At 43.2% G+C, this 26,153-nt stretch overlaps 1 protein-coding gene across 14 annotated transcripts in view; it reads right to left on the bottom strand.

Annotated features, from left to right (window-relative positions):
- The window catches only part of Vsig1 (V-set and immunoglobulin domain containing 1), a 177,680-nt gene that overhangs the window by 82,996 nt on the left and 68,531 nt on the right, over window positions 1–26,153 (bottom strand). For 8 of the 14 annotated variants that reach the window (XM_052736898.1, XM_052736914.1, XM_052736925.1 and 5 more), the window contains 3 exons: window positions 19,352–21,181; window positions 18,587–18,707; window positions 17,391–17,467 (listed from right to left, as the gene is read on the bottom strand). The exons of 2 other annotated variants lie outside the window; for them this stretch is intronic. The gene's annotated coding sequence lies outside the window, so the exon portion shown is untranslated. The remainder of the gene's footprint in view (window positions 1–17,390; window positions 17,468–18,586; window positions 18,708–19,351; window positions 21,182–26,153) is intronic. 4 more of the 14 variants (XM_052736960.1, XM_052736993.1, XM_052736933.1 and 1 more) reach the window with 3 other exon arrangements.

Here is a 26,153-nt window from a genome sequence, read left to right as displayed (position 1 = left end):
TTAGCTTGTCGGTGTCTGGCCTTTCTGTGCCTCACAATTGCTTCCCAGGGATTTCTTTTATCCTGAAAGTGTGTTGAGCTGATGAGGCTTGACTTTGATTGTTCCCTGTTCTGAATCCCCGAGGGTAGCTCAGTTTTTAACTCTAGATTTCCTCTAGATGGCTCCAAGCCATAAGCATCTGCATCAAGGACTGCTTCTCCACTGATGACTCATGCCATCAAAGGCACTCTCTGTACCATGTTTACAGCTTGATTTGTGGCTTGTCTGGTGGATAGAACTGACAGTGTCACTTCATCAGGATTATCGATCTTTTGGATGAGGCTTCTGCTTCCTCACCCCCACTGAGGAGCCATGTGGCTGGAGCTGGGTTTGGGTTGGCATACTTCTTTTCACAACATCGTGATTTTTCTCCTCTGTCCTCTTGGGTGTCATCTCTCTGATGGTCTTCCTCCTTTAAAACAGAGTCTATTTGTTCTTACTCTGGCATTCCTTCTCCACTGGGCCATACAGAAGCTGCTTCCGGTTTACCATCTTACCAAGAATTCAAGTTTTCTATATACTTCCTGTCTGCCTCCATGGGCTAGCTATCAATTATCAAGAGATGGCTACTGAAATCTCTAAAACTGGATTTGCCTAGTCCTCCTTAAGTTTAGCCAGTTTTTGCTTCAAGTACTTAAAATATCAGTTATTAGATCCATATATATGGAAGGATTATATCATTACAATGAATAAGACACCTTACCATTAAGAAATGTCTTATGCCGGGTGGTGGTGGCACACGCCTTTAATCCCAGCACTCGGGAGGCAGAGCCAGGCGGATCTCTGTGAGTTCGAGGCCAGCCTGGGCTACCAAGTGAGTTCCAGGAAAGGCGCAAAGCTACACAGAGAAACCCTGTCTCGGAAAATAAAAAAAAAAAAAAAAAAAAAAAAAAAGAAATGTCTTATTTCTAGCAATGTTCATTTAATTTGAAATGTATTTTTGTGATGACATTCATATATACTTTCCTGTCTCTTACATATAATTTATGCTTTATATTAATTTTAAAATATTATTTTTAGTTGTATATTGTGTGTGGGTATGTGCACCTGAGTGTAGGTGCTCTCAGGGACTGGAAAGTGTCAGATCCCCTGGACCTAGAGTCACACATGGTTATGAGCCACCTAATGGGAATTGAACTTGGGTCCTCGGCAAGAATAGTATCTGTTCTTAACCACTCCAAGTCCCTGTTTTTAGGTTTAAAACGGGTTTCCTATAGGCAGCGTGTACTAGAGTCACTATAATTTCCCCCATTTTACCAATCTCAACCATCCTACCATTTTTCTTTTATTTATGATATTATGATTACATAATTTCTTCCTTCCCTTTCTTCCCTTCAAACTCTCCTATATACCCCTCCTTGCTCGCTTTCAAATTCATGGTCTCTTTTTTTCATCACGTTGTAAAATATGGGCATGGTTGAGTTTATATCCACAACCTTTTTCTATTTCTATTATACTATGTCTGAAAATTTCTCTCTCTCTCTCTCTCTCTCTCTCTCTCTCTCTCTCTCTCTCTCTCTCTCTCTCTCTCTCTCTCCCTCTCTATCATACACACGCATGACTTTTGAGCTAGATAAGAGGATAAATTAAGTCATTTTTTGCTGTTTTCTCACAGTGACTTGCTGTTTACATTATGGATATTCGCCAACCCTTTATACATGTATACACATCACTTTTCAGTTGATCTCTAGGGTTTTAACTTTATTTATAATGTAAGTTTTTGCATTAAGAAACTTTTTAAGTTTAATATTGTCAAATCTTTTCTTTTCCTCTGAGTTTTTCTATCATGTCTGAAAATGTCTGCTCTGAAGGATAGTTAGATGGACACAGGTAGAGAAAGGAAATGAAAGTGGTCTCCCTGAAATTTCTTGTTCCCATAAGACATTGGAAGAAAACGGGCAGGAAGGCCAGGGTGGAGCTATCTAAACTAGACCAAGAGGGGAAAGGGTAATCTATAAAAACACCCAAGCCAGCTTCCCTTTAGTCCTTTTAGTGGACTTGGAGCCTCTCCTACTCTGAAGGAATAAAGTTGACATGTCTTGTCTTTCGTGGACATTCAATTCTTTGTCTGTGCCAGGGAACCAAGCTGAGTGATTCTCTAGACAACCACCAGCACCCCTATTCCATGTTCTCTAGCTAATTCTTTTTCATTTCCTCTCCTTAATCCTTCCTTTTCCCTTTTTGTTTCTTTCTTCTTTTCTTTCAACATGATTTCAACCTGTTGAGAGGCTGGTTTAGAATTCACTATGCCCAGGGTAGTTTGAACTCTCGTCAGTCCCCCTACCTCAGCCTCTTGAATGTTGAGATTACAGGCATGAACGACCATGCCCGCATTTCTTCTGTCTCCTGCTTGGAGAAAAAGAGTCCGTTTTCTTAAAGGGTGGGACCACTGGTAGACCACCCAGTCCCCAGGGCTGTCCCCACAACCAAGAGTATTTGATCACCACAAATTGGACTTCATAGGCTTTAAAAATAAAAAGAGAACACTAAAATGGGCAGGTAGGGAACTGGGAATGGGTCTAAGAAAGAGTTGTGAGAAGACATCACAGCTCTGGCTTTGAAGACAACAGAAAGAACCATCAGCTCAGGAATAGAAGCTAGAAAGGCAAGGAAACAGCTTGCCCCCAGAACCCTTACAGGGACTGTAGCTGTGCTAAACTTTGGATTTTAGACCTATTAGAACTCTAACCTCCAGAATTAGGATACAATAACCTTGGGCTATTATGAAAAAAGAAAAAAACCCTGCAGTTTGGCATTCATCTGCTAAACCTGCACTCAAAGGGCTGAAGAAGGATGATCACAATTTTGATTGGAGTCTGAACTACATAGAGTTCAAAGGGAGTTTGGGCTATATAATGCGTGATGTTTCAAAAAAAAAAAAAAACAAACCAAAAAAAAAAGCCCTGCAAAATGGTTCAGTGAGGAGCTGGAGAGATGGCTCGTAGGATAAGAATGCTTGCTGCTCTTTCAGAGGATCCAAGTTTAGTTCCTAGCACCCACAAAGCTTGTCACTATCTGTAACTACAGTTCCAGGGGTCCAATGCCCTCTTCTGGCCTTTGAGAGCAATTGCACATACATGCACATAGTGCTATGAAACATGCACATTTGTAATTAAAACAAAAATGTAACATATCTAAAAAGTTGGTTCACTGGGTAAATGTACTTGCTAGGGAGCATACTAGGAAAGAAGCTATCCCCATAACTTGTCCTCTGACCTCCACACATGCACCATGCATGCCTCCCCCACATACAAATAAATATATGTAAAAAGAAATTAAAGAAAAAACAAATGAGGAAGGGAAGAGAAGGGAGAAAAGGGAGCAGAGAAAGGTGGAGAGGAAGGGGAAGGAGAAGACAAGCGGGTAAGAAGGAATAACTCTGCTGCATGGTTGGATTTATGTTTCTTTCCATGCTAGGGATTCAACCCAAGGCCTGCACATGCTACAAAAATGCTCTACTACTAAGCTAAGTCCTAGCCTTGAGATTTGTTTTTAACATCAAGTCTATTAATTACAAAAGTAATACATTCAAATGGCATAAAACAGTAAGTAGAAGAGAAGTTTCTTCTACAGAAGAAAGCTCCCTCTTCTCCCCCACTTGTTAAATTCTCCTAGCTGGGAGTAATCACTCTTAGCAGTTTCATATACATATATATTTTTTTCTATGATTTTTTTGGGAAAAATACACACACAATTTTATAGACAAATTGTATATACACATATCTACATATACAGTTTTGAAATGATTCACTTAACTTTATATCTCTGAGGACTTTTTTTTTCTAAGACATGGTTTCATGTAGTCTAGGCTGTCCTTGAACACATTTATGAATTACAAATTTAAAATCATCACCATAAGATATAACATGTACATGTATATTCTCTTTAGTTTCTGAGAGAGAGAGGCAGAGGAGAGAGAGTGTGTGTGTTTCTGTTGTTTCTCTGCATGGTTTGGGTGTTAAAAACCCTGGCTGTATTCCAGTGTAGCTAATCACAGTTTCCCTGAATACCATCTTTCCATCTTAGAAGGCTCTTATGACAGCAGAATAAAAAACATACTGTACTATATGCATGGAATATTGCTGGGGATGCTTACATTAAGGTGCCTCTGCCGGCTGCACCCTACCTAGTGGACGAATTTATATAAGAAACAGCAGTCACTGCCGCTTATTTCATAGTTGTATCCTCCACAAAGTTGAACAGATTTAGAAAAACAATACTCTTCAGATTTTAGGGACGATTGTAGAGACCCACAGAGGTTTTCTAGTGAGAACTTACTCAGGTTCCGAGAATCTGAGCTTGCTTTACACAGCAGGGCTGCATAAGGGGATGATTTGACCACAGGCGTGGTTACCAGGTGTTTGGAAGGGTCTACACTTGGCTCTGTGGTGTGCTTTCATTTAGCAAGGGGGAGGGAGGTCTTTTTGCCCTGCCCCTTGGCATTGTTATAAAAAGCCCCTTTGCAGAGGCAGAAGGGGCCATTGGGTATTGACCCAGGTCCTTCAGAAGCTAGCCTGTGTTTCTGTCTTTCTCCTCTTTGCTTGCTATCTTTCTATCTAAAAATTTATTCCTCTTTCCTCCTCATAGGAATCCTTGAAAAGGTGGGAGCTGGCCTCCCACAGATGATACAAGATGGATAAAGTCTATATGCAATCAGCTCTGGGGCTCTCCTTGAAAACTGCCAGTTGAGTCCAGGCTCATGTTTTTAAAGCTTCTGTCTTACTAAATGTGTCTTCATGTAAATGATCTGTGTCATTGCCATGAAAAAGAAAAAGAATCTTCTGTTAAGGCAACAGATATATGCAGTAGCCTTCCTATTCTTAAGTGTAAGGTTCTCAATCTGATTTGCTCCATGATATGACTCAGTAAATCAATCCATCCATCCATCCATCCATCCATCCATCCATCCATCCATCCATCCATCCATCCAAGAACTCATGACTGGGGAGATCATAGGCCCTAGGGAAGAACCTACTAATATTGGTTTGTTGAACTGACATAGTATCACACTGTCATCCAATTATATAATGTTTCCCCATTTCCTTGAGTCTCAAAAGATAAAATGGAGCTGGACACTGGTGGCACACACCTTTAATCCCAGCACTCAGGAGGCAGAAGCAGGAGGATCTCTGTGAGTTCAAGGCCAGCTTGGTCTACAAAGAGTTCCAGGATAGCCAGGGCTATAAGACAGAGAAACCCCATCTCGAATAAACAAAAAAAAAGATAAAATGGTTTGAGGAGGGTCTCATAGACACCCGGTTCCCAAGTAATGCAAGCTATTGCTGTTGCTCTTTGTTGCCCAGCAGAATTCAATTCTTATTGCTGAAGACAACATACACTGGTACTGACTTGGAGGCTTCTTCCTTGCTAACTTTTGTAGGTGCTATGCAGGCTGCTGGCAGAGAAAAGCCATGAACAGTTCTACCCAGCTATGAACAATGAAAGCTACTATAATGACCCATCTGGCAAGATATGTCCATTGGTTCAATAGTGGCATGGCTGCTATAGGAGTAACCATACATTTTCTAATTAAATTAAATTAATTCATTCAAGGCACAATCCACAGGTGGAGATGCTGGTACTGTAAACCCGGCCAAGAACTCATGACTGGGGAGATCATAGGCCCTAGGGAAGAACCTACTAATATTGGTTTGTTGAACTGACATAGTATCACACTGTCATCTAAATATATGTCTTCATACCTATAGATAAGTATAGCTCTTAGTCCTTATCAGAAAAGCTTCTCTTTGCAGTTAGTTAATGGCAGGCAATAAAAAGATTCACATTGGATCTATCAAAGTGCAAAAAATAAGTGACTGTGACTGTAGAGTACTAGGCTCTAAATGGGACATACACACACATACACCACCATACTGCAAGGCTCAGAGAAGAGAAGGTGGGAAATTACACAGGCCAGAAGCCAGAGTCTGAGGATGAGTGCTGTGAAACAGTGTTTTGAGCACATGGAATGAGCAATGCACTCATGAACTCCCTACAGGCTGTGGTTACCTATACAAGGACCCCACACTATTGAACCTGTTAACATTTCGTCATGGAAAGGGGAAGGGTTCATGAGGCCACAACTCTTCTCAGGGACTATTGATAGGGAATGGTGGCAGAGGGAAGGGGTGTCACTTTCTTCAGTGAAGTAACCACTCAAATCGTTTAACAACCTCCCACCTACACACACTCAGGCAATCCTATTTCAACTCAAATGGTCACACATAAGTCATGAAAGTGGGAAGCAAATTTGTAGGGAAGAAGGGTTTTAGTGGGAGAATGGGAAATGAAACAGTTTAATGGGGTGACAAGGATGAAAATTAATTATACACATGCATAAAACTGGCAAATAAAACTTAATTTTTAAAAATGACAAAATGGTTGTCCCTTCTTACCTTGTCTAATAACCTGTACCACTAGTCCATTTGATTTGATTCATGAAACTGCCACATTTCTACTTCCTTCTCTACAAATGCATCTAGCTTAAAACAAGGCAAAAAGAGATAAAAAATGACCTGCTTTGTCCAATCCTATACATACCTCCAGCTATGACTTCACACATTTTTCCCCTATAAACTTCTGAGCAAAGGACCATCTAACTTGGTGTGGTGCCTCACACCTATAATCCAACGCTTGAGAGGCTGATGCAGAGGACTGGAATGAGTTCCAAGGTAACCTGGACTACTGGAGTATAGCATGAAACCCTGTTTCAAATAAAAATGACCCTTTATAGAAACTAACCTCTAGGCTTTGTCAGACTCTTCTCATACCACATCCAACCTTTCCACTCAGCCAGATCTATTCCTACACTCCAGGCTTGGACCAGGACACAAATCAGTACATCAATCCAGTCCCCTCTGTCCACCTGATTTCATTCCACCTAAGCCATTTCCAACCTCTAGGCCCCAGGCACCCACACATCCTCTCTTCTGCCCCAACCTGTTCTGTCCACATCACACACAGAACAAAAAAGTCCACACACTGAGATCTCATCACAAATATGCCAACAATATGAAATATCAAGCCAGTGTCTTCTCTCCAAAATCTACCAGTCCTACAGAAACATTTGCTTGGGAAGTGACTTAATGTGAACTTTGTCATTATGGGTATACAATCTCTTATTTTCCCTTAACCTTCTAATATCCAGTCTTTAAATTTTTCCTATTTTTAGTTTTTTAATAATTTCATACGTGAGTATAATGAATTTTTTGTCATATCTCCCCTCCTTCCCCATTCCAGCTCCTTTACCCCCACCCCATCTCAAATTCACATTCCCATTCTGTATGTGTATATAGGGCTGACTATTTGGGCTTGGGCAACCTTTCTGAGGGCTTATCTCTGAAGGAAAACTGACTCTCCCTCCCTTAGCAGTCTTGGACTCTTGTAGCTCTTCAACCTAGGCATAGGGTCTTGTAGCCCTTCCCCCATCCATGCTGGAACGTTGACTAGATACCTAACCTTCCTGTTGTTAGAGTTAGGATCTCACTATGTAGCCTAGGCTATGCTTGAACTTGCAATCTTCCTGCCTGAGCTTCTGAGTGCTGTGATTCCAGGTGTGAGCCACTTTGACTAGCTTAGATAAATTCCCTCCACCCCCGGAGCTGAGGACTGAACCCAGGGCCTATCAAGCGCTCTCTCACTGAGCTAAAACCCCAACCTCTAATAGGTTTTTAAAAAATAAATAGTTTAGATAAATAGTTTTTAAATTAATATTTACTGAACACCATCTGTCTTCTTGTCTTTCCCCTAGATACCCTAATTACTAATGGACCTCTTATATGTACTTCTTAATAATTTGTGCTAGTATATTTACAGAGCAAAATACAGTTTCAAGAATAAGATTCAGACCCTGGTAAAATGCTCATAGAAAATACCTTTCCTCTAATCTTTACAATTCAGACAGAATTATCCCCTAGGATTGGTACTCCTGGATTGACTCCAGCTCACCATTTTAAATAATCCGTATCTTTCTCTCATCTATTTGGATAATTATGTATTTTTCTACTGATTTCAGCTCTGCTATATATATTCTAATGCTCAAAATTTATTTGCGGTCAGAAAATTATGGCTACTCTGTATGATCCTTCATTTTGTATTCAATGTTATTGCACACTGCTATGACCTTGCTATGTGCCAGATTATAAAGGGTTAAAAGTTGGCCTGAAAATACAGTACAAGCATGCTAGTTAAAAGACTAAGCACAAGTGAAATGAGAAATGGCACCACAATTTACATAAAAACACATAATGGCATTCCATCCCAACAAAACAATTTCTCCATGCTGTTATTTAGAATCTTTATTGTAGCATACAAGCTGTAGGGTGATGCCACTATTAGGCGACTCTACATTTAAAGAAGCACTAAGGTTTACATCAATATCGATAATACGATCCCATTCACATCTTTCTGAGAATACTATGGAAGTCCCTAACCTTCAAGATTTAATCACATTATACATAATTCCCTTTGGTTGGTTGGTTGGTTGGTAATAAGCACTCTCTTGAGCTTTTGAAATCAAAAAGACACCACTTTGTTAGTAGATCAGCAGTTCCTGTTGCAGGCTTGCCATCAGCTTTTTATGCTGAGTTCAGGTCTGCTTCAGTCTATCAAATGGGCTTTGGACTATGGCACTTTTACACTAAGCCTTTACTTGCCATTATGTGTTCTAGTTCTGTACAAGAAACACATGGCCACCTGGCCACTGGTTAGTTGCCAACAGAGCATAGTTGTATTGGCATTAAAAATTACTTTGTGTGTCATGTGAGCCTGCTGAGCTGGCAGATGGACACTGATCACAGAAGGCTGAGATCTCCACTGCCTGAAATCATACCATTATAGTTTCATCCCCCTTGGGTTCCAAAGACACCCAAAATGTTCACATTAGCATACTAGCAGGTATAAGAAGTAGAAATGCATTTGGCTTAACATGTAGTACCTCCTATGTGCTATGGGTATATCTACTAGGGACATTCACAGTTGAGCTCTCAATTCAATCCTCATATTGACTTCAAGTAGTCAATAAGCAGCATTATCACCATTTAACAGTCAAGGATACTGAAACTCAGAGACATTAAGTTATCTTGATTAAATAGTTAGTATATAACAGATCTAGGAGTTTAGCCAAACCTAGCAAGACCCAGGTCCCATGTTCTTTTTCCACTACAAAGTTTCTCTTAGCAATGAGATACAAGCTGCCTATTATCTGCCTCTGCTCCTGTGTTTATATCCAAGGAGAACAGGGGTCTATTGGCAATTTCATTTACTTCGTCATTTTGCCTAAGTTTGGCCTGCCCTAAGTTTTTCCTTTTTAACTGCAGCTGTTTCTAACTGAAAATCCAACATGCCTATCCTGTCACCTTCCTTCCCACTTTGCCCATAACAGTGAGTTACAAGAATATCGCAAGTTTACGTATTTGACAAATCAGGGCACCACACAGCATTTGTACTCCAAAATCCTTGAAGTCATTTTCACTTAAGCCTAGGAGTACCAGGTTCTTCCTTCTGTTGAGGACAGAGGCAGAGCACCCCCGTATGCATCTGTAAGATGACAATCCACCAACCAGTAAAGGATCAGTGATTTAAGAAAGAAATCGAGGCAGGAAGACAGCCACCCCCATCTGATGACCTTCTGCTCACCTGGGGACTAGCCAGTTAGGGTCCTTAGGCCCTGGCTGTTGAGAAGACACCTATGGGCCACACCAGTGCCTTGCAGTGCTGGGCATGTGGGCCTTATTATAAGAAGTATGTGGTGGAGAAATCTGAGTGATAGAGAAGTGGAATGGTTCATGCGCTGTTGACACAGAAAGGAAGAAATGAAGATGGTGAGGAGTGTGTAAACTTTGGAAGCCTGCTTGCTACCTGGGGCCATGGTGAAGGCGTTCTGTGTTCCCACCAAACACAAGACCTATTTTCACAGAAGAATATCCAAGATTATATCCAGAAATTGGCATCAGGAATATTTCATGACCAGATCCAACGGAAGCATTATATAAGCAATCAAAATGAAGAGAGACAATACAAGTATAAGGAATGTGGAAAGTGCTTCAACAGATGTTCACGCCTCACCAGGCATAAGAGAATTCATCCCAAAGAGAAGGAAGGCATACAAATGTAAAGAATATGGCAAGTCCTTTACCCATCACACAAATCTTCAAGCTCACCACAGAATCCATACTGGTGAGAAATCTTATAGATGTTAAGGATGTGGAAAGTCTTTTACCTGGGTCTCAACTCTTCCCACTCTAAACAGAATCCATACTGGTGAGAAACCTTACAGATGTTAAGGATGTGGCAAGGCCTTTACCACATGCTCAACTCTTAGAAAGCATTAGAAAATTCATGTAATGGGTACACTTCATGAAATTTCTTAGTATATCTCACAGCAATCCACTGTACCAGTCTTTAGACATTGACCAAGTTATTACACAGATTCAAATCCTTCAATTAATTTTCAAAGCTTAGTTAATACTTAGAAATCTGTAGATTTCTTATAAATTTAGAAACATTGTATCCCAATTTGAACCTTACAGTCAACAAACATTTGTTGTAAACTGAATTATTTATGCATCGATGTTGGGGACATAACTATTTGAACATCAAATATTATGAATATGTAAATATTCCTAGTAGGAATGATTTAAGCAATAGTACTTCTTGACTTTCAAGATAATGTTAGAGAACCAGCCAACATCAAACTATTCCAGATGTTGACGCATATTTTAGTTTCTTGGCATATGGGTGTTTATGTAACATTATAGTCTATACAAATACTATTTCCCTGCAATTATTTGTGATTACACATAGATAACAGACTGCTTTTAACTTCAAGTATTTTCCTTTTGTGTCTTTTGCAATAAAAATGTTAAACATTTAAAAAAGAAAAAAGTCAACTTCAGTAGGCAGAAGCAGATGGATTGATACCAAGTCCAAAGCCAGCCTGGTGTGTGTGGCAAGACTGTCTCAATTGAACTCACCAATCCTAGAGGGGAAAAAAACCACCTTAATTTTATCCCAAGTTTCCTATTGGCCATCCCTTTCATATGCAAGTCTAGAACAAAAGCTTCCTGAACAGACTCTCCTGGTACTCAGCACAAGGTCTGTAGTTGGCAGCAGAGGTGTTTCGACTCTTCATGTAGGACCTGCAAACCCTTATGACATCAATGCCTTACCACTGAGGTCAAGGGCTCTCCAATGTACGTTGATAGAGAACGTAATGCACAGATCCTGAAAACACAGTCTGATTGGGTGACAGGTCCACAATCGGCCAATATACAATACAGAAAAGGATGGCATCATCTTACCTGCTCCAGGACACTTTAGGAATCACTTAGAAAAAGACACCAGAAAATCTGAGTGCCATGGGAAAAAAGACGCCTTCAGCAGGGAAAAGCAGAGATTCAGGGTCAGGGATGTTTTATTCCTTCCACATAAGCTAGTCTGTCTCTGTCTCTCTGTGTCTCTCTGTCTGTGTTTGCCTCTGGCTCTCTGTCCCTGTCCCATTCTGTACCCCCCCCCCACTCTCCTCCTCTCTCTGCCTCTCTCTCTGTCCCAGTTTGCCACTCTCTCTGCCCCCTCTGACTGCTTCTCTCTGCCTCTGCCCCTCTCTCTGCTCCCCCTCTGCCCCCCTCTCTCTCTGCCCCCACTTTGTCCCTCTGTCTCTGTTCTTCTCTCTCCTTCTCTCTGTCCTCTGTCTCCCTCTGTCTGCCCCTCTCTCTGCCACCTCTCTCTCTGGCACCCTCACTGCCCCTCCCTCTCTGGCCCCCTCTGCCCTCTGTCTGCCTCTATATATCCCTCTCTCCCGTCCCCTTTCTCCCCCACCTCTCTCTCTGCCCCTCTCTCTCTCTCAGCCCACCCCTCCCTCTCAGCCTCTCTGCCTCTCCCTCTCATTTGTCATCTTAGCCCCATGTCTCTTTCCCCTCTCGGCTCCCATCTATCTTTGACTCCCATCTGTCTTTATCAGCTCCCTCATCCCCTCTCTCCTGCTCAGTCTCATTCTGCCCCCCTCTCTACCTCTGCCCCCCCTCTCTCTACCTCTGCCTCCCTCTCTACTTCGGCCCTCTCTCTACCTCTGCCCCCTCTCTACCTCTGTCCCCTCTCTCTACCTCTGCCCCCTCTCTCTACCTCTGCCCCCCTCTCTACCTCTGCCCCTCACTCTCTACCTCTGCCCCCCCCTCTACCTCTGCCCCCCTCTCTACCTCTGCCCCCTCTCTACCTCTGCCCCCCTCTCTACCTCTGCCCCCCTCTCTACCTCTGCCCCCTCTCTACCTCTGCCCCCCTCTCTACCTCTGCCCCCTCTCTACCTCTGCCCCCTCTCTCTACCTCTGCCCCCTCTCTACCTCTGCCCCCTCTCTCTACCTCTGCCCCCTCTCTACCTCTGCCCCCCTCTCTACCTCTGCCCCCTCTCTACCTCTGCCCCCCTCTCAACCTCTGCCCCCTCTCTACCTCTGCCCCCTCTCTCTACCTCTGCCCCCTCTCAACATATGCCCCCCTCTCTAATTCTGCCCCCTCTAATTCTGGCCATTCTCTCTACCTCTGCCCCCCTCACTACCTCTGCACCTCACTCTCTACATCTGCCCCCTCTCTCTACCTCTGCCCCCTCTCTACCTCAGCCCCCCCTCTCTCTACCTCTGCCCCCTCTCTCTACCTCTGCCCCCTCTCTACCTCTGCCCCCCTCTCTACCTCTGCACCCTCTCTACCTCTGCACCCTCTCTCTACCTCTGCCCCCTCTCTACCTCAGCCCCCCTCTCTCTACCTCTGCCCCCCTCTCTCTACCTCTGCCCCCTCTCTACCTCTGCCCCTCACTCTCTACCTCTGCCCCCCCACCTCTGCACCCCTCTCTACCTCTGCCCCCCTCTCTACCTCTGCCCCCTCTCTACCTCTGCCCCCCTCTCTACCTCTGCCCCCTCTCTACCTCTGCACCCCTCTCTACCTCTGCCCCCCTCTCTACCTCTGCCCCCTCTCTACCTCTGCCCCCTCTCTCTACCTCTGCACCCTCTCTACCTCTGCCCCTCACTCTCTACCTCTGCCCCCCTCTCCACCTCTGCCCCCTCTCCACCTCTGCCCCCCTCTTTCTATCTCTGCCCCCTCTCTCTACCTCTGCCCCCTCTCTCTACCTCTGCCCCCTCTCTCTCTACCTCTGCCCCCTCTCTCTCTACCTCTGCACCCTCTCTACCTCTGCCCCCTCTCTCTACCTCTGCCCCCTCTCTACCTCTGCCCCCTCTCTACCTCTGCCCCCCTCTCTACCTCTGCCTCCCTCTCTATCTCTGCTCCCTCTCTACCTCTGCCCTCTCTCTACCTCTGCCCCCTCTCTACCTCTGCCCCTCTCTCTAATTCTGCCCCCTCTCTCTACCTCTGCCCCCTCTCTACCTCTGCCCCCTCTCTACCTCTGCCTCCTCTCTACCTCTGCCCCCTTTCACTCTACCTCTGCCCCCTTTCTCTACCTCTGCCCCCTCTCTCTACCTCTGCCCCCTCTCTCTACCTCTGCCCCTTCTCTACCTCTGCCCCTCTCTACCTCTGCCCCCTCTCTACCTCTGCCCCCTCTCTACCTCTGCTCTTTCTCTAATTCTGCCCCCTCTCTCTACCTCTGCCCCCTCTCTCTACCTCTGCCCTCTCTCTACCTCTGCCCCTTCTCTACCTCTGCCCCCTCTCTACCTCTGCCCCTCTAATTCTGCCCCCTCTCTACCTCTGCCCCTCTTTCTACCTCTGCCCCCTCTCTACCTCTGCCCCCCTCTACCTCTGCCCCCTCTCTACCTCTGCCCCCTCTCTCTACCTCTGCCCCCCTCTCTCTACCTCTGCCACCTCTCTACCTCTGCCCCCTCTCTACCTCTGCCCCCCTCTCTCTACCTCTGCCCCCTCTCTACCTCTGCCCCCTCTCTCTACCTCTGCCCCTCTCCCTAACTCTGCCCCTCTCTCTACCTCTGCCCCGCTCTCTACCTCTTCCCCCCCTCTACCTCTGCCCCCCTCTCTCTACCTCTGCCCCCTCTCTACCTCTGCCCCCTCTCTACCTCTGCCCCCCTCTCTCTACCTCTGCCCCCTCTCTACCTCTGCCCCCTCTCTCTACCTCTGCCCCTCTCCCTAACTCTGCCCCTCTCTCTACCTCTGCCCCGCTCTCTACCTCTTCCCCCCCTCTACCTCTGCCCCCCTCTACCTCTGCCCCCCTCTACCTCTGCCCCCTCTCTCTACCTCTGCCCCCTCTCTTTACCTCTGCCCCTCTCTACCTCTGCCCCCTCTCTACCTCTGCCCCCTCTCTCTACCTCTGCCCCTCTCTACCTCTGCCCCTCTCTACCTCTGCCCCCTCTCTACCTCTTCCCTCTCTCTACCTCTGCCCCCTCTCTACCTCTGCCCCCTCTCTACATTTGCCACCCTCTCTCAAGTTCTGCCACAGTCTCTTTACCTGTGCCACCCTCTCCCTACCTTTGCCCTCCTCTGTGAACCTCTGTCCTCCACTCTCTACCTCTGCCCCCTCTCTGTCTTCCCCCTCTCTACCTCCGCCTGCCTCCCATCCTCTGCATCCCTCTCTCATTCTCTGCCCCCTCCATTGACCTCTGCCCCCTTCTCCTGACCTCTGCCCCCTCCATCAACCTCTGCCCCCTCTCTTGACCTCTCTCTGAACCCCTTTCTCCCTCTCACCCCTCCCCCAGGCCCCCGCTCTTTCTCAGCACCCCCCTCTGCCTCCTTTCTCCCTTCTCTCACTTGGCCCCTCTCTTTCCTGGTCCACCCTCTCTCTCAGTCCCCATCTCTCTCTCCTCCCTCTCTTTCTAGGCCCCTGCCTCTTGCTGCATCTGTCTCTCTTCCTCTCTCTGCCTCTGCCCCCTCTCTCTGCCTTAGTCCCTCTTTTCTCAGCCCCTGTCCCTCTCAGCCCCCTCTCTCTAGCTCGGCCCCTCCCTCTCTCTGGGCCTGTTTTTCTCTTTCCTTCTCTGTGCTTGGTCTCTTTCTCTCAGGCCCTCCTCTCTCGTCCTCTCTCTCTCTCTCTCTCTCTCTCTCTCTCTCTCTCTTTGCCCCCCATCTCTCTCGGGTCTCCCTCTTGCCCACCCTCTCTCAGCCCCTCTCTCTCTGGGTCCCCTTCTCACTCTCTTGGCCCCTCTCTTGGCCGCTCTTTCTGTCTTGACCAGTCTCTCTGTCTCTGTCTCTGTCTCTGTCTCTCTCTCCCTCCCTCCCTCCTCCCTCCCTCCTCCCTCCCTCTAGGCTACCCACCAGTCCCCTCTCTCTAAGCCATGTTCTCTCTTGGTCCCCCCCCCCCTCAGCCCCCTCTGTCTATCTCTCAGCTCCCCTCTCCCACTCTTTCTGTACCTCTCTGTCTCTCTTGGCCTCACTCTCTACCCCTCTCTCTGCCTCCCCCTCTCTCTGCCTCCCCTCTCTCTGCCTCCCCCTCTCTCTGCCTCCCCCTCTCTCTGCCTCCCCCTCTCTCTGCACCCCACCTCTCTCTCTTCTCTGCCTCTGCACCCCTATCTCTCTTAGCCCCCTCTCAGGAACTCTCTCTCTTTCAGCCCCTCTGTCTCTCTGTCTCTCTGAGCAGCTTTCTGTCTCTCACTCTCAGTCCCCTTTCTCTCTCAGCCCTCTCTCTTCGTCCCTCCCCCTCTCAGCCCCTCTCTCTCAGGCCTTCTTTCTCTGTCTCTCTCTCTGTCTCTCTCTCCCTTTCTATGTCTCTCTCTCCCTGTCTCTGTCTCTCTCTCCCTGTCTCTGTCTCTCTCTGTCTCTCTCTCTGTCTCCCCTTTCTCTCTCCCCTCTCAGCTCTGCTCATTCCCTCCCCCTCAGCCTCACCCCTCTCTCTCAACACCCCGACGGGGTGTGTGTGTGTGTGTGTGTGTGTGTGTGTGTGTGTGTGTGTGTGCCTCAAGCCTCCCTTTCTCTCCACTCTTTCTCAGCCCTGTTCTCTCTCTGGGTCCCTCCCCATGAGCCCTGCCACTCTCAGCCCCCCCTCTCTCTAGGCCCCCTCTCAGCTCTTTCTCTCTTTTGGCCCATTTCTTTTGCACCCCCTCTCTCTTGGGCTTCTCCTCTGTCTCTCAGCCCTGCTCTCTCTCAGCTTCCCCCTGTCTCTCACTCTCTAGGCATCTCTCTGGGCCCCTCTCTCCCTCTCTCTCTCTGCCTCTGTCTCTCTGCCTTGCTCTCTGCCCCTCTCTCTGTACCTTACTGTCTTCTTTTTTCTCTCTGCCTCTCTCTTTGCATCTGCCCCTCTATCTCTGCCTCTGCCCTCCTCTGCATCTGCCCCTCTCTCTTGGCCCCTATCTCTCTGCCTCTCTCCCTCTCTGGGGCCCTCCCCTCTCTTCCCCATCCTCTCTCTTCCCCCTGCCCTCTCTCTGCCCCCTGCCCCCTCCCTCTGCATGTTTCTCTGTCTCTGTCTCTGTGTGTCTGTCTCACTGTCTCTGTCTGTTTCTGTCTGTCTCTGTCTCTGTTTCTTCTCTTTGTCTGTCTCTGTCTATCACTGTCTCCCTCTGTCTCTCTCTGCTTCCTTCAAGATTCAATCACCAGGACAACAACGCCCCCTTCCTTTCGAGTTCCAGTTCCTACCTCACCTTCCCAGAGACCCCCTCCTAAGATCTCCAACATACAGGGGCCTGTTTCCTGGTTCAGCTGATGTTTATTATATACGTGTCCCTAAGGGGCAGCCTTGTAATTTGAAGAACTTGTGATAACATCATTCACATCTAGCCCCATATCCAGCATATGTAGCTATTCTTTTTTATTGTTTTATTTTTATTATTTAATAGAACTTCCAATTTACATTATTTTGATCATATTCTTCTCGTCTCCCAAGTCCTCCCAGATCCTCATCCCTATCCCTAACTACACAACTTTTAAGTTCTTTCTCAAAACACCAAACAAAGACCTAATACACCAACAAGATCCCCCAAAACCAAGACAACAAAATAAAACATTTTAAATGCCATATTCTATAGATCTTTGAAGTGTTAGTTATCTATCTAAAATATACCTTATTAACCTTAAAACATATCTAATATGACTACAAGTTTGAATATTATAGATTAACTACTAATGTCATTTCTTATTTATACATTGTACTTTTAAATGAGCTGCGTAAGTACAAAACCCCAAACAAGAGTAGAAACATATATACAGTGTAACAAATATAAATGTATTCCAATTAAAAGTATGAAATTAATAGTTGTCTTTTTTCCCTATATTCCTATATTTCCCTAAATGATAACAAACATCCATAACCTACCAAGTAACCAAAGACCACCCACTCCACCTCTTGGGAATTTTGGGCATCATCTTCTCTAGACTGCTTCATGTTGTCTGTGGGCAAAAGCATCTTTAGGGATCCCTAAGAAAATTGAGATAATGGCCAAGTCCTGGGAAAACCAGCTATAACCTTCGTTGATGTGTATTACCTGTCAAGATTCAGGAGATCTCCCTTGATCAAACCTGATCCATATTAACCTGGAAGGAATCCACAAGCTCTCATTTCCTGGGGAAACAAAAGCAAAATCACTTCTCCAAAGCAATACATTTTTTTATTTCCATTTTAAAGTTAGGGCACTCTTATAATATCTAGGCTGGTTTGTTTCAGTTGTCCCTCATTCAATCCCATGTCTCTCAGCAGCTGCTGCTTGCTTATCAGCAATCAAAAATTCAAAATCAACACAGTAACATACAGGATTCACATTCCCTATGCATTTCCCATCTTATGTGGCTTTTTTCTTTTATATTATTTTTAACACTTTAATAACTTTATTATTTTTTTAGATTACTCTTTTTTAAAAAAAAGATTTATTTATTTATTATGAATACAGTGCTCTGCCTGCATCTGTGCCTGCAGGCCAGAAGAGGGTGCTGGATCTCATTACAGATGGTTTTGAGCCACTATGTGGTTGCTGGGAATTAACCTGGATCCTTTGGAAGAGCAGCCTCTGCTCTTAACCTCTAAGCCATCTCTCCAGGCCCCACAACTTTATTATTTTTAAACTCTTTCTTTCTATGACTGTCTATATCCTTTTTCTTTCTTTCTTAAGCCTATGCACATTGTAAAACACATTGGAACCTGTTTATAGGTTTTTTCCACCTGAACTTGTTCATTTAGCTTTTTTCAACCTCATGAGCCTTTAAACTGCTAAGCAGTGTGGACCTCCACATGTGGCTTTGGCTGCTGGTTCCTCCCGCTTCTCTGGTCATGAAAGCCAAGCGTTAAGTTCCAGGCCAGTTTGGAGGTTCATTTTGGGAACTTCATTCAACCTTCCTAGCTGTGGAAGCTGATGCTTGCACTGCTGCAGGTGTTTTGTTGTTGTTTTGTTTTGTTTTACTTAGCTTTTTAGTGTACCCTCTGCTCAGGGGCTTGCTGTCAGGCAGAAACTCTTAAAGGTTCCATGTCTAGTTTTGTTTTGTTCAGCTTTCTAGGCTCTAGGAAGGTATTTGAGCCTCATGTTGGAATACCAAAATGTAGTTGTGGTTTTTTTTTTTTTACTCTTTGGGGGCCCACCACCAAGCTCCCAATAAATTCACTGAGATTTATTCTTTCTTATGAATTACTGGCCTTAACTTGGCTGATTTCTTAAATTATTCTGTCTATCTTTTGCCTCTGGGCTCTTACCTTTTTCCATGTTATATTTCTTTCTTGCCTTCTTACTCTGTTGCTGGCTGTGTGGCTGGCCCCTGGCATCCTCTGTATTTGAAAGTTTTCTCTGGTCCTGCCCAGCTCTGCCGTCCCATGGCTGCTTATAAAATAATCAGAGGCTTATATTAATTACCAATTATATGGCCTATGGCAGACTTCTTGCTAGCTAGCTCTTATAACTTAACCCATTTCTATAAATCTATAAGTTGCCATGTGGCTGTGGCATTACTGGTCTGCTGGCATCTTGCTGCTCCTTTGGCGGTGGCTAGAGTCTCTCCATCCTCTCCTTTCTTTTCTCTGTATTTCTGCTTAGATTTCCCACCTGCCTCTAAGCTGCCCTGCCATATGCACCTTTATTTATCAACCAATCAGAGCAACACATATTCACAGCATACAGAAAGACATCCCACAGCACTTCCCCTTTTCTGTCTAATCAAAAAAAAAAAGGTTTTAACTCTAACATAGTAAAATTACATATAATAGAACAGTTATCAAGCAGGAATTACAGTTATAATATCTAGTCTATATTTGGTAACATTAAAGAAAATATTCTATCTATCCTATATTTGTGAGTCTAAGGTTTCATATCTAATTTACTTTTATCATAACCAAGGAAAATTGTAACTATTTAGTCTTCAACTACATCAAAGACCTCAGCAGGATATAATATTACCTAAGTAAACAGGAAGTGCATTGCAAGCAATTTCCATAATTCTAGAAATGACAGAGACAGCTGCTTACCTAGACAGTCATCCAAAATTCCTCTGCAACACTGGGGCATCCATCTTCAGCCAATAGGCCAAGAATTTTTACATCGCTTTTCCTTGTGTCCTGCCATCTTATTTCCTCTCTCTGCTCAGCTACATTACTTCCTCTTTCTGCCCATCTCTGTTACTTCCTGTATGTCTGTACAGACCTCCAAACTTCTATGGTTAACTAGAGCTGGGATTAAAGGCATGTGCCACCATGCCTGGCTCTATTCCCAGTGTGGCCTTGAACTCATAGAGATCCTGATGAATCTCTGCCTCCCAAATGCTAAGATTAAAGGCATGTGCTACCACTGCCTGACCTCTATGCTTAATATAGTGGCTGGCTCTGTTCTCTGATCCTCAGGCAAGCTTTATTTGTTAGAGCACAAATAAAATATCACCACAGTCCTCTCTCCTTCTCCTTTTCTCCTTCCCCTTTCTTCTCTCTCTTCTTCTATTTATTCTTTGTCTGCCAGCCCCACCTATCCTCTTTCCTGTCTCGCTATTGGCCTTTCAGCTCTTTATTAGACCATCAGGTGCTTTAGACAGGAAAGTAACACAGCTTCACAGAGTTAAACAAATGCAACATAAAAGAATGTAACACATCTTTGTATTATTAAACATTCCACAGCATAAATGAATGTAACACATCTTAAAATAACATTCAACAAATATGAGTATAATTTCTCCAAAATGTGGCATGAAATGGAAAGCATATCAGATTTGGGGGTAAATTTTGGAATCCCATCCTTAATATATCACTTAGCTATGTGAAATGAGAAAGGTCAAATTTCCTTGGATCCTTGCTTTCTTTAGCCATACAATAGAGATAATAAAACCTAATAGGATTATTATAAGCATTGTATACAATGAGTTAACTTAGGGAGGCATTTTCTCAACTGAGGTCCTCTCCTTTCAGGTAACTCTAGGTTGGGTCAAGTTGACATAAAACTAGCCAGCACAAATACCATGAACTTTAAAGTCAGATATATCTGGATTTTGAATTATGTCTTGTTTTTTTCATCTATTTAGCCTAATGATGTGAGTCTTCCATTTCCTCCTCTGCTGAAGTTGGAATAATAATCTGGACCTCTCAGAGTTATTGCAGAGATTAAAGGAAATCATGCATACAAAGCATTTCACACAATTAGTACAAAGTAATTATTCAATAAATGTGAGTTATGACATATATTTACAGCTGAAATATAAACTCCCTTGCTAACCATGTTACATGGGGACATTTTGAGAGATTGTCACTGTTATTGTTCCTTTCGGTGACTCCTCTGTGATCAAAATACATGCAAGATAACACCTATATTAGATTTTATATTTAAAAAAATCATTGCAAAATAGTAACAATTACAACTTAATTGAGCATTCTTTAACTTGCAATCTGGATCTTTTAAACTTTCACAGAGAGATTGCAAAGCTGTGGCTTCTGATTTGGTTTGACAAAACACAAGCTCAGTGAGCCACTGATTCATGCTAAGAATGGAAGCTAGCACCCTACCAGAATCAGAAGAGCTAAGGCACCTGTACAAAATTTAGAGAACAAAAGAATTACTCCATTGCCTTATTCACATCCCCCTCACAGAAACAGAAATTGGCAAGAATGATATGAATAAAAACAACAAAGTATCCTACTGTCATTTTCCTCAATGTCTGCAATATACAGCTTTGCTGTTTTCATCATTCACATAGAAGCTTCATTCTGGAACCTTCCAGGGTACTTGTCACAAATTCCAACTCTCACATACCGGTTGGTTTCAAATACTGAGAGGAGATCCCTGACACAAGATGCTGGAGGTGGCAGAAAATTAGTCTGTGAAAAAAATAACATTTCAGGAAATAAAGTGGTGTTGGTAAAAGGTACTTCCTTTTTCTTATTAATGGGATTAATTCTTTCAATTTATTTAACAAGTTACTGGGTGCTTATCATTGTGATAGATGCTCAAAACATAGAGATGCCTAAGACATAAGCTATGCCCTCAAGGAATGCAAAGTTAACAGGAAAAAGATTATAACATCAGAGATGAAAATCTAGTGAGAAAAATACCTAAGAAATACATAGAATGCGTTGTAGGATACACAATTCAGTCTAACGTGAAAAGGGGTTTGGAGGATCAAGAAATATGAGAAAAATATTTGAGCACATATATGAGGGCAAATTAAACTGAATAGGAATGCTGGGCGGTGGTGGCGCACGCCTTTAATCCCAGCACTCGGGAGGCAGAGCCAGGCGGATCTCTGTGAGTTCGAGGCCAGCCTGGTCTCCAAAGCGAGTTCCATGAAAGGCACAAAGCTACACAGAGAAACCCTGTCTCGAAAAACCAAAAATAAATAAATAAATAAATAAATAAATAAATAAATAAATAAATAAATAAATAAATAAATAAAAATAAACTGAATAGGAGTTATGCAGATGGAGAAATGAAAGCACCACTGCCACCCACTGGAATCTGTTCCCAAGACCCACTCTGTTGCTCAAACCCATGAATCTGGTAATCCTCCTCATGGCCAGCCCTCCCTTGATACCCCACAGCAGACTACATGGGCATAGGCACAACCCACACCAGTTGGAAGAACAGATGCATAAACGCCAGTGTAAGAATACATTCAACAACAGAAAGGGAAACATGGCACCACCAGATCCCAGTGATCCTACAGCAGCAAGACCTGAACATTCAAACGCAGCTGAAACACAAGAATATAATCTTAAAAATAACTTTATGAAGATGACAGAGGCCCTTAAAGAGGAAATGAAAAATTCCCTTAAGAAATCAAGGAAAAGGCAAAAAAAAAAAAAAATGGAAGAAATCAACCAATCCCTTAAAGAAAGCCAAGAAATTTAAGGAAAAACAATCAAACAGGCAAAGGAAACAGTTTGAGACTTGAAAATTGAAACTGAAGCAATAAAGAGAACACAAACTGAGGGAATTCTGCAAATGGAAAATTTGGGGAAGAGAACAGGAACTGCAGATACAAGCATCTCCAGAATACAAGAAATGAATACAAGAGAGGATCTTAGGCATTGAAGATACCATAAAGGAAATGGATTCATTAGTGAAAGAAAATGTTAAACCTAATAAATTCCTAACACAAAACATCAAGGAAATCTGGGACAACATGAAAAGATCAAATATAAGAATAATAGGGATAGAAGAAGGAGAAGAATCCCAGCTCAAAGGCACAGAAAACATTTAAGAAAACTTTCCCAACATCAAACATACAGAATACAGAAAGAATATTAAGAGCTACAAAGGAAAAAGCCCAAGTAACACATAAAGACAGACCTATGAGAATTACACCCAACTTCTCAATAGAGACTCTAAAAGCCAGAAGGTCCTGGACAGACATTTTGCAGACACTGAGACCACAGATGCCAGCTTAGACTACCATACCCAGCAAAACTTTCAATAATGATAGATGGAGAAAACAAAGTATTTTATAATAAAACCAGATTTAAACAATACCTATTAACAAATCTAGCCATACAGAAAGTACTGGAAGGAAAACTCCAACCCAAGAAGTTACCTACACCCACAAAAACACAGGCAATAGATAATCTCACACCAGCAAAACCCAAAGAAAGGAAACATATACATACACTACCACCACCACCACCAAAACCAAAAAATAACAGAAATTGACAATCACTGGTCATTAATAGCTCTTCATATCAATGGACTCAATTCGCCTATAAAAAGATACAGGCTAACATAATGGATATGAAAACAGGATCCATCCTTCTGCTGCATACAAGAAATATACATCAACTTCAAAGACAGGCTTTACCTCAGTATGGTGATATTGTGTTCTCCAATACATTGTGCACCTTAATAAACTTATCTGGGGTCAGAGAACAGAACAGCCACTAGATAAACATAAGAGGCCAGAAAATGGTGGCACACACAACTTTAATCCTAGTGTTCTGGAGGCAAAGAGAGGTCCATCCGGATCTCTGTGAGTTCAAAGCCACGCTGGAAACAGCTAGGCATGGTGACACATGCCTTTAATCCCAGGAAGTGATGGCAGGAAGCAGAAAGGTATATAAGGTGTGAGGACCAGGAACTAGAGCCTGGTTAAGCTTTTAGGCTTTTGAGCAGCAGTTCAGCTGAAACCCATTCTGGATGAGGACTCAGAGGCTTCCAGTTTGAGGAAACAGGATCGGCTGAGAACTTGTCAAGGTGAAGTTAGCTGTGGCCTGTTCTGTCTCTCTGACCTTTCAGCGTTCACCCCAATACCTGGTTCCAGGTTTATTTTTATTAATAAGACCTTTTAAGATTCATGCTACACCTCAGAGTAAAGGGTTGGGAAAAGATTTTCCAGTAAAATGAAACTAAGAAGCAAGCTAGTGTAACTAGACTTCAAACTAAAGCTAATCAAAAGAGATGGAGAAGGACATTTCATATTCATCACAGGAAAAATCCATCAAGATGAAGTCTCAATTCTGACCATTTATGCCCCAAGTACAACAGCACCCACTGCTGTGGAGATTTGTATGTTTGTACACTGTGAAGATTTGTCACTGTGATTGGTTTAATAAACAAGCTGACTGGCCAATAGCTGAACAGGAAGAAGTTAGGCATGAGAACCAGACTAGGAGAATATTGGAAGACAGGCAGAGACTGGAGTTGCAAGCAGATGAGAGAGAAGCAAGATGGGCATGTTGTACTGAGAAAAGGTACCAAGCCACGTGGCAAAGCATAGATAATATAGGTTAATTTAAATGTAAGAGTTAGCTAGTAACAAGCCTGAGCTATTGGTTGAGCACTTGTAATTAATATTAAGCCTCTTGGTGATTGAGTACAGCTGTAGGACAGGAAAACTCTGCTTACAACCCTCGTTTGTAAAAGAAACATTACTAAAGCTTAAATCACACATCAAATCCCATACACTAGTAGTGGTGGACTTCAAAACTACACTCTCACCAATGGACAGGTCTGTCAAACAGAAACTTAACCGAGAAATAAGGGACAGATGTTATGACTCAAATGAACTTAACAGACATCTATAGAACATTTCACCCAAACACAAAAGAATATACCTTCTTCTCAGCACCTCATGGAACCTTTTCTAAAACTAACAACATACTTGGTCACAAAGCAAATCTTAATAGACACAAAAAAACTGGAATAACTCCCTGTATCTTATCAGATCACCATGGCTTAGAGTTAGAAATCAACAACACAAATTACAGAAAGCCTACAAACTCATGGAAACTGAATAATGCTCAACTGAATCACCACTGGGTCAAAGAAGAAATAAAGAAATTAAAGACTTCCTAGAATTCAATGAAAATGAATGCATAACATACCCAAACTTACGGGACATTTTGAAAGCAGTGCTAAGAGAAAGTTCATAACACTAAGTGCCCACATAAAGAAGTTGGAGAAATCCCACACTAGTGACTTAACAGCACATCTGAAAGCTCTAGAACAAAAACAAGCAAACTCACCCAGGAGGAATAGACACCAGGAAATAATCAAACTCAGGGCTGAAATCAATAAAATAGAAACAAAGAGAATACAAAAAAAATCAATTAAACAAAGAGTTGGTTCTTTGAGAAAATCAACAAGATAGACAAACCCGTATCCAAACTAACTAAAAGGCAGAGAGAGAATATCCAAATTAACAAAATCAGAAACTAAAAGAGGGACATAACAGACACGGAGGAAATCCAGAGAATCATTAGGTCATACTTAAAAAAGCTATACTCAGCCGGGCGGTGGTGGCGCACGCCTTTAATCCCAGCACTCGGGAGGCAGAGCCAGGCGGATCTCTGTGAGTTCGAGGCCAGCCTGGACTACCAAGTGAGTTCCAGGAAAGGCGCAAAGCTACACAGAGAAACCCTGTCTCGAAAAACCAAAAAAAAAAAAAAAAAAAAAAAAAAAAAAAAAAAAAAAAAAAAAAAGCTATACTCCACAAAGTTGGAAAATGTAAAAGAAATGGACAATTTTCTGGACAGGTACCACATATCAAATTAAATCAAGACCAGATAAACAATCTGAATAGACCTATAACTCCTAAGGAAATAGAAGCACTCATTAAGTCTCCCAACTTAAAAAAAAAAGCCTAGGGCCAGGTGGTTTCAGTGCAAAATTCTACCAGAATTTCAAAGAAAAGCTAATTCCAATACTCCTCAAATTGTTCCACACAATAGAAACGGAAGGAACATTACCAAACTCTTTTTATGAGGCTAGTTACCCTGATACCCAAACCACACAAAGATGCAACAAAGAAAGAGAATTACAGACCAATCTCCCTCATGAACATTGATGCAAAAATACTCAATAAAATACTGGCAAACCAAATTCAAGAACACATCAAAAAAAATCATCCACCATGCTCAAGTAGGCTTCATCCCAGAGATGCATGGATAGCTCAACATACGAAAATCTGTCAATGTAATACACCATATAAACAAACTGAAAAAACCCTACATGATCATCTCATTAGATGCTGAAAAGGCCTTTGACAAAATCCAACACCCCTTCATGATAAAGGTCCTAGAGAGATCAGGGAGACAAGGGACATACCTAAACATAATAAAGGCAATTTACAGCAAGCTGGCAGCCAACATCAAATTAAATAGAGAGAAATTCAAAGCAATTATACTAAAATCAGAAACAAGACAAGGCTGTCCTCTCTCCCCATATTTATTCAATATAGTACTTAAAGTTCTAGCTAGAGCAATAAGACAACAAAAGTAGATGGGGGGATACAAATTGGAAAGGAAGAAGTCAAACTTTCGCTACTTGCAGATGATATGATGATAGTATACATAAGTGACC

The sequence above is a fragment of the Peromyscus californicus genome, unplaced genomic scaffold, assembly GCF_007827085.1.
Source record: "Peromyscus californicus insignis strain IS unplaced genomic scaffold, ASM782708v3 Scaffold_10__1_contigs__length_136768540, whole genome shotgun sequence".
In the NCBI taxonomy this organism is placed as follows: domain Eukaryota; kingdom Metazoa; phylum Chordata; class Mammalia; order Rodentia; family Cricetidae; genus Peromyscus; species Peromyscus californicus.
The sequence above is the reverse complement of the archived record's forward strand: the minus strand, read 5'-3'. Positions and strand labels throughout refer to the sequence as shown.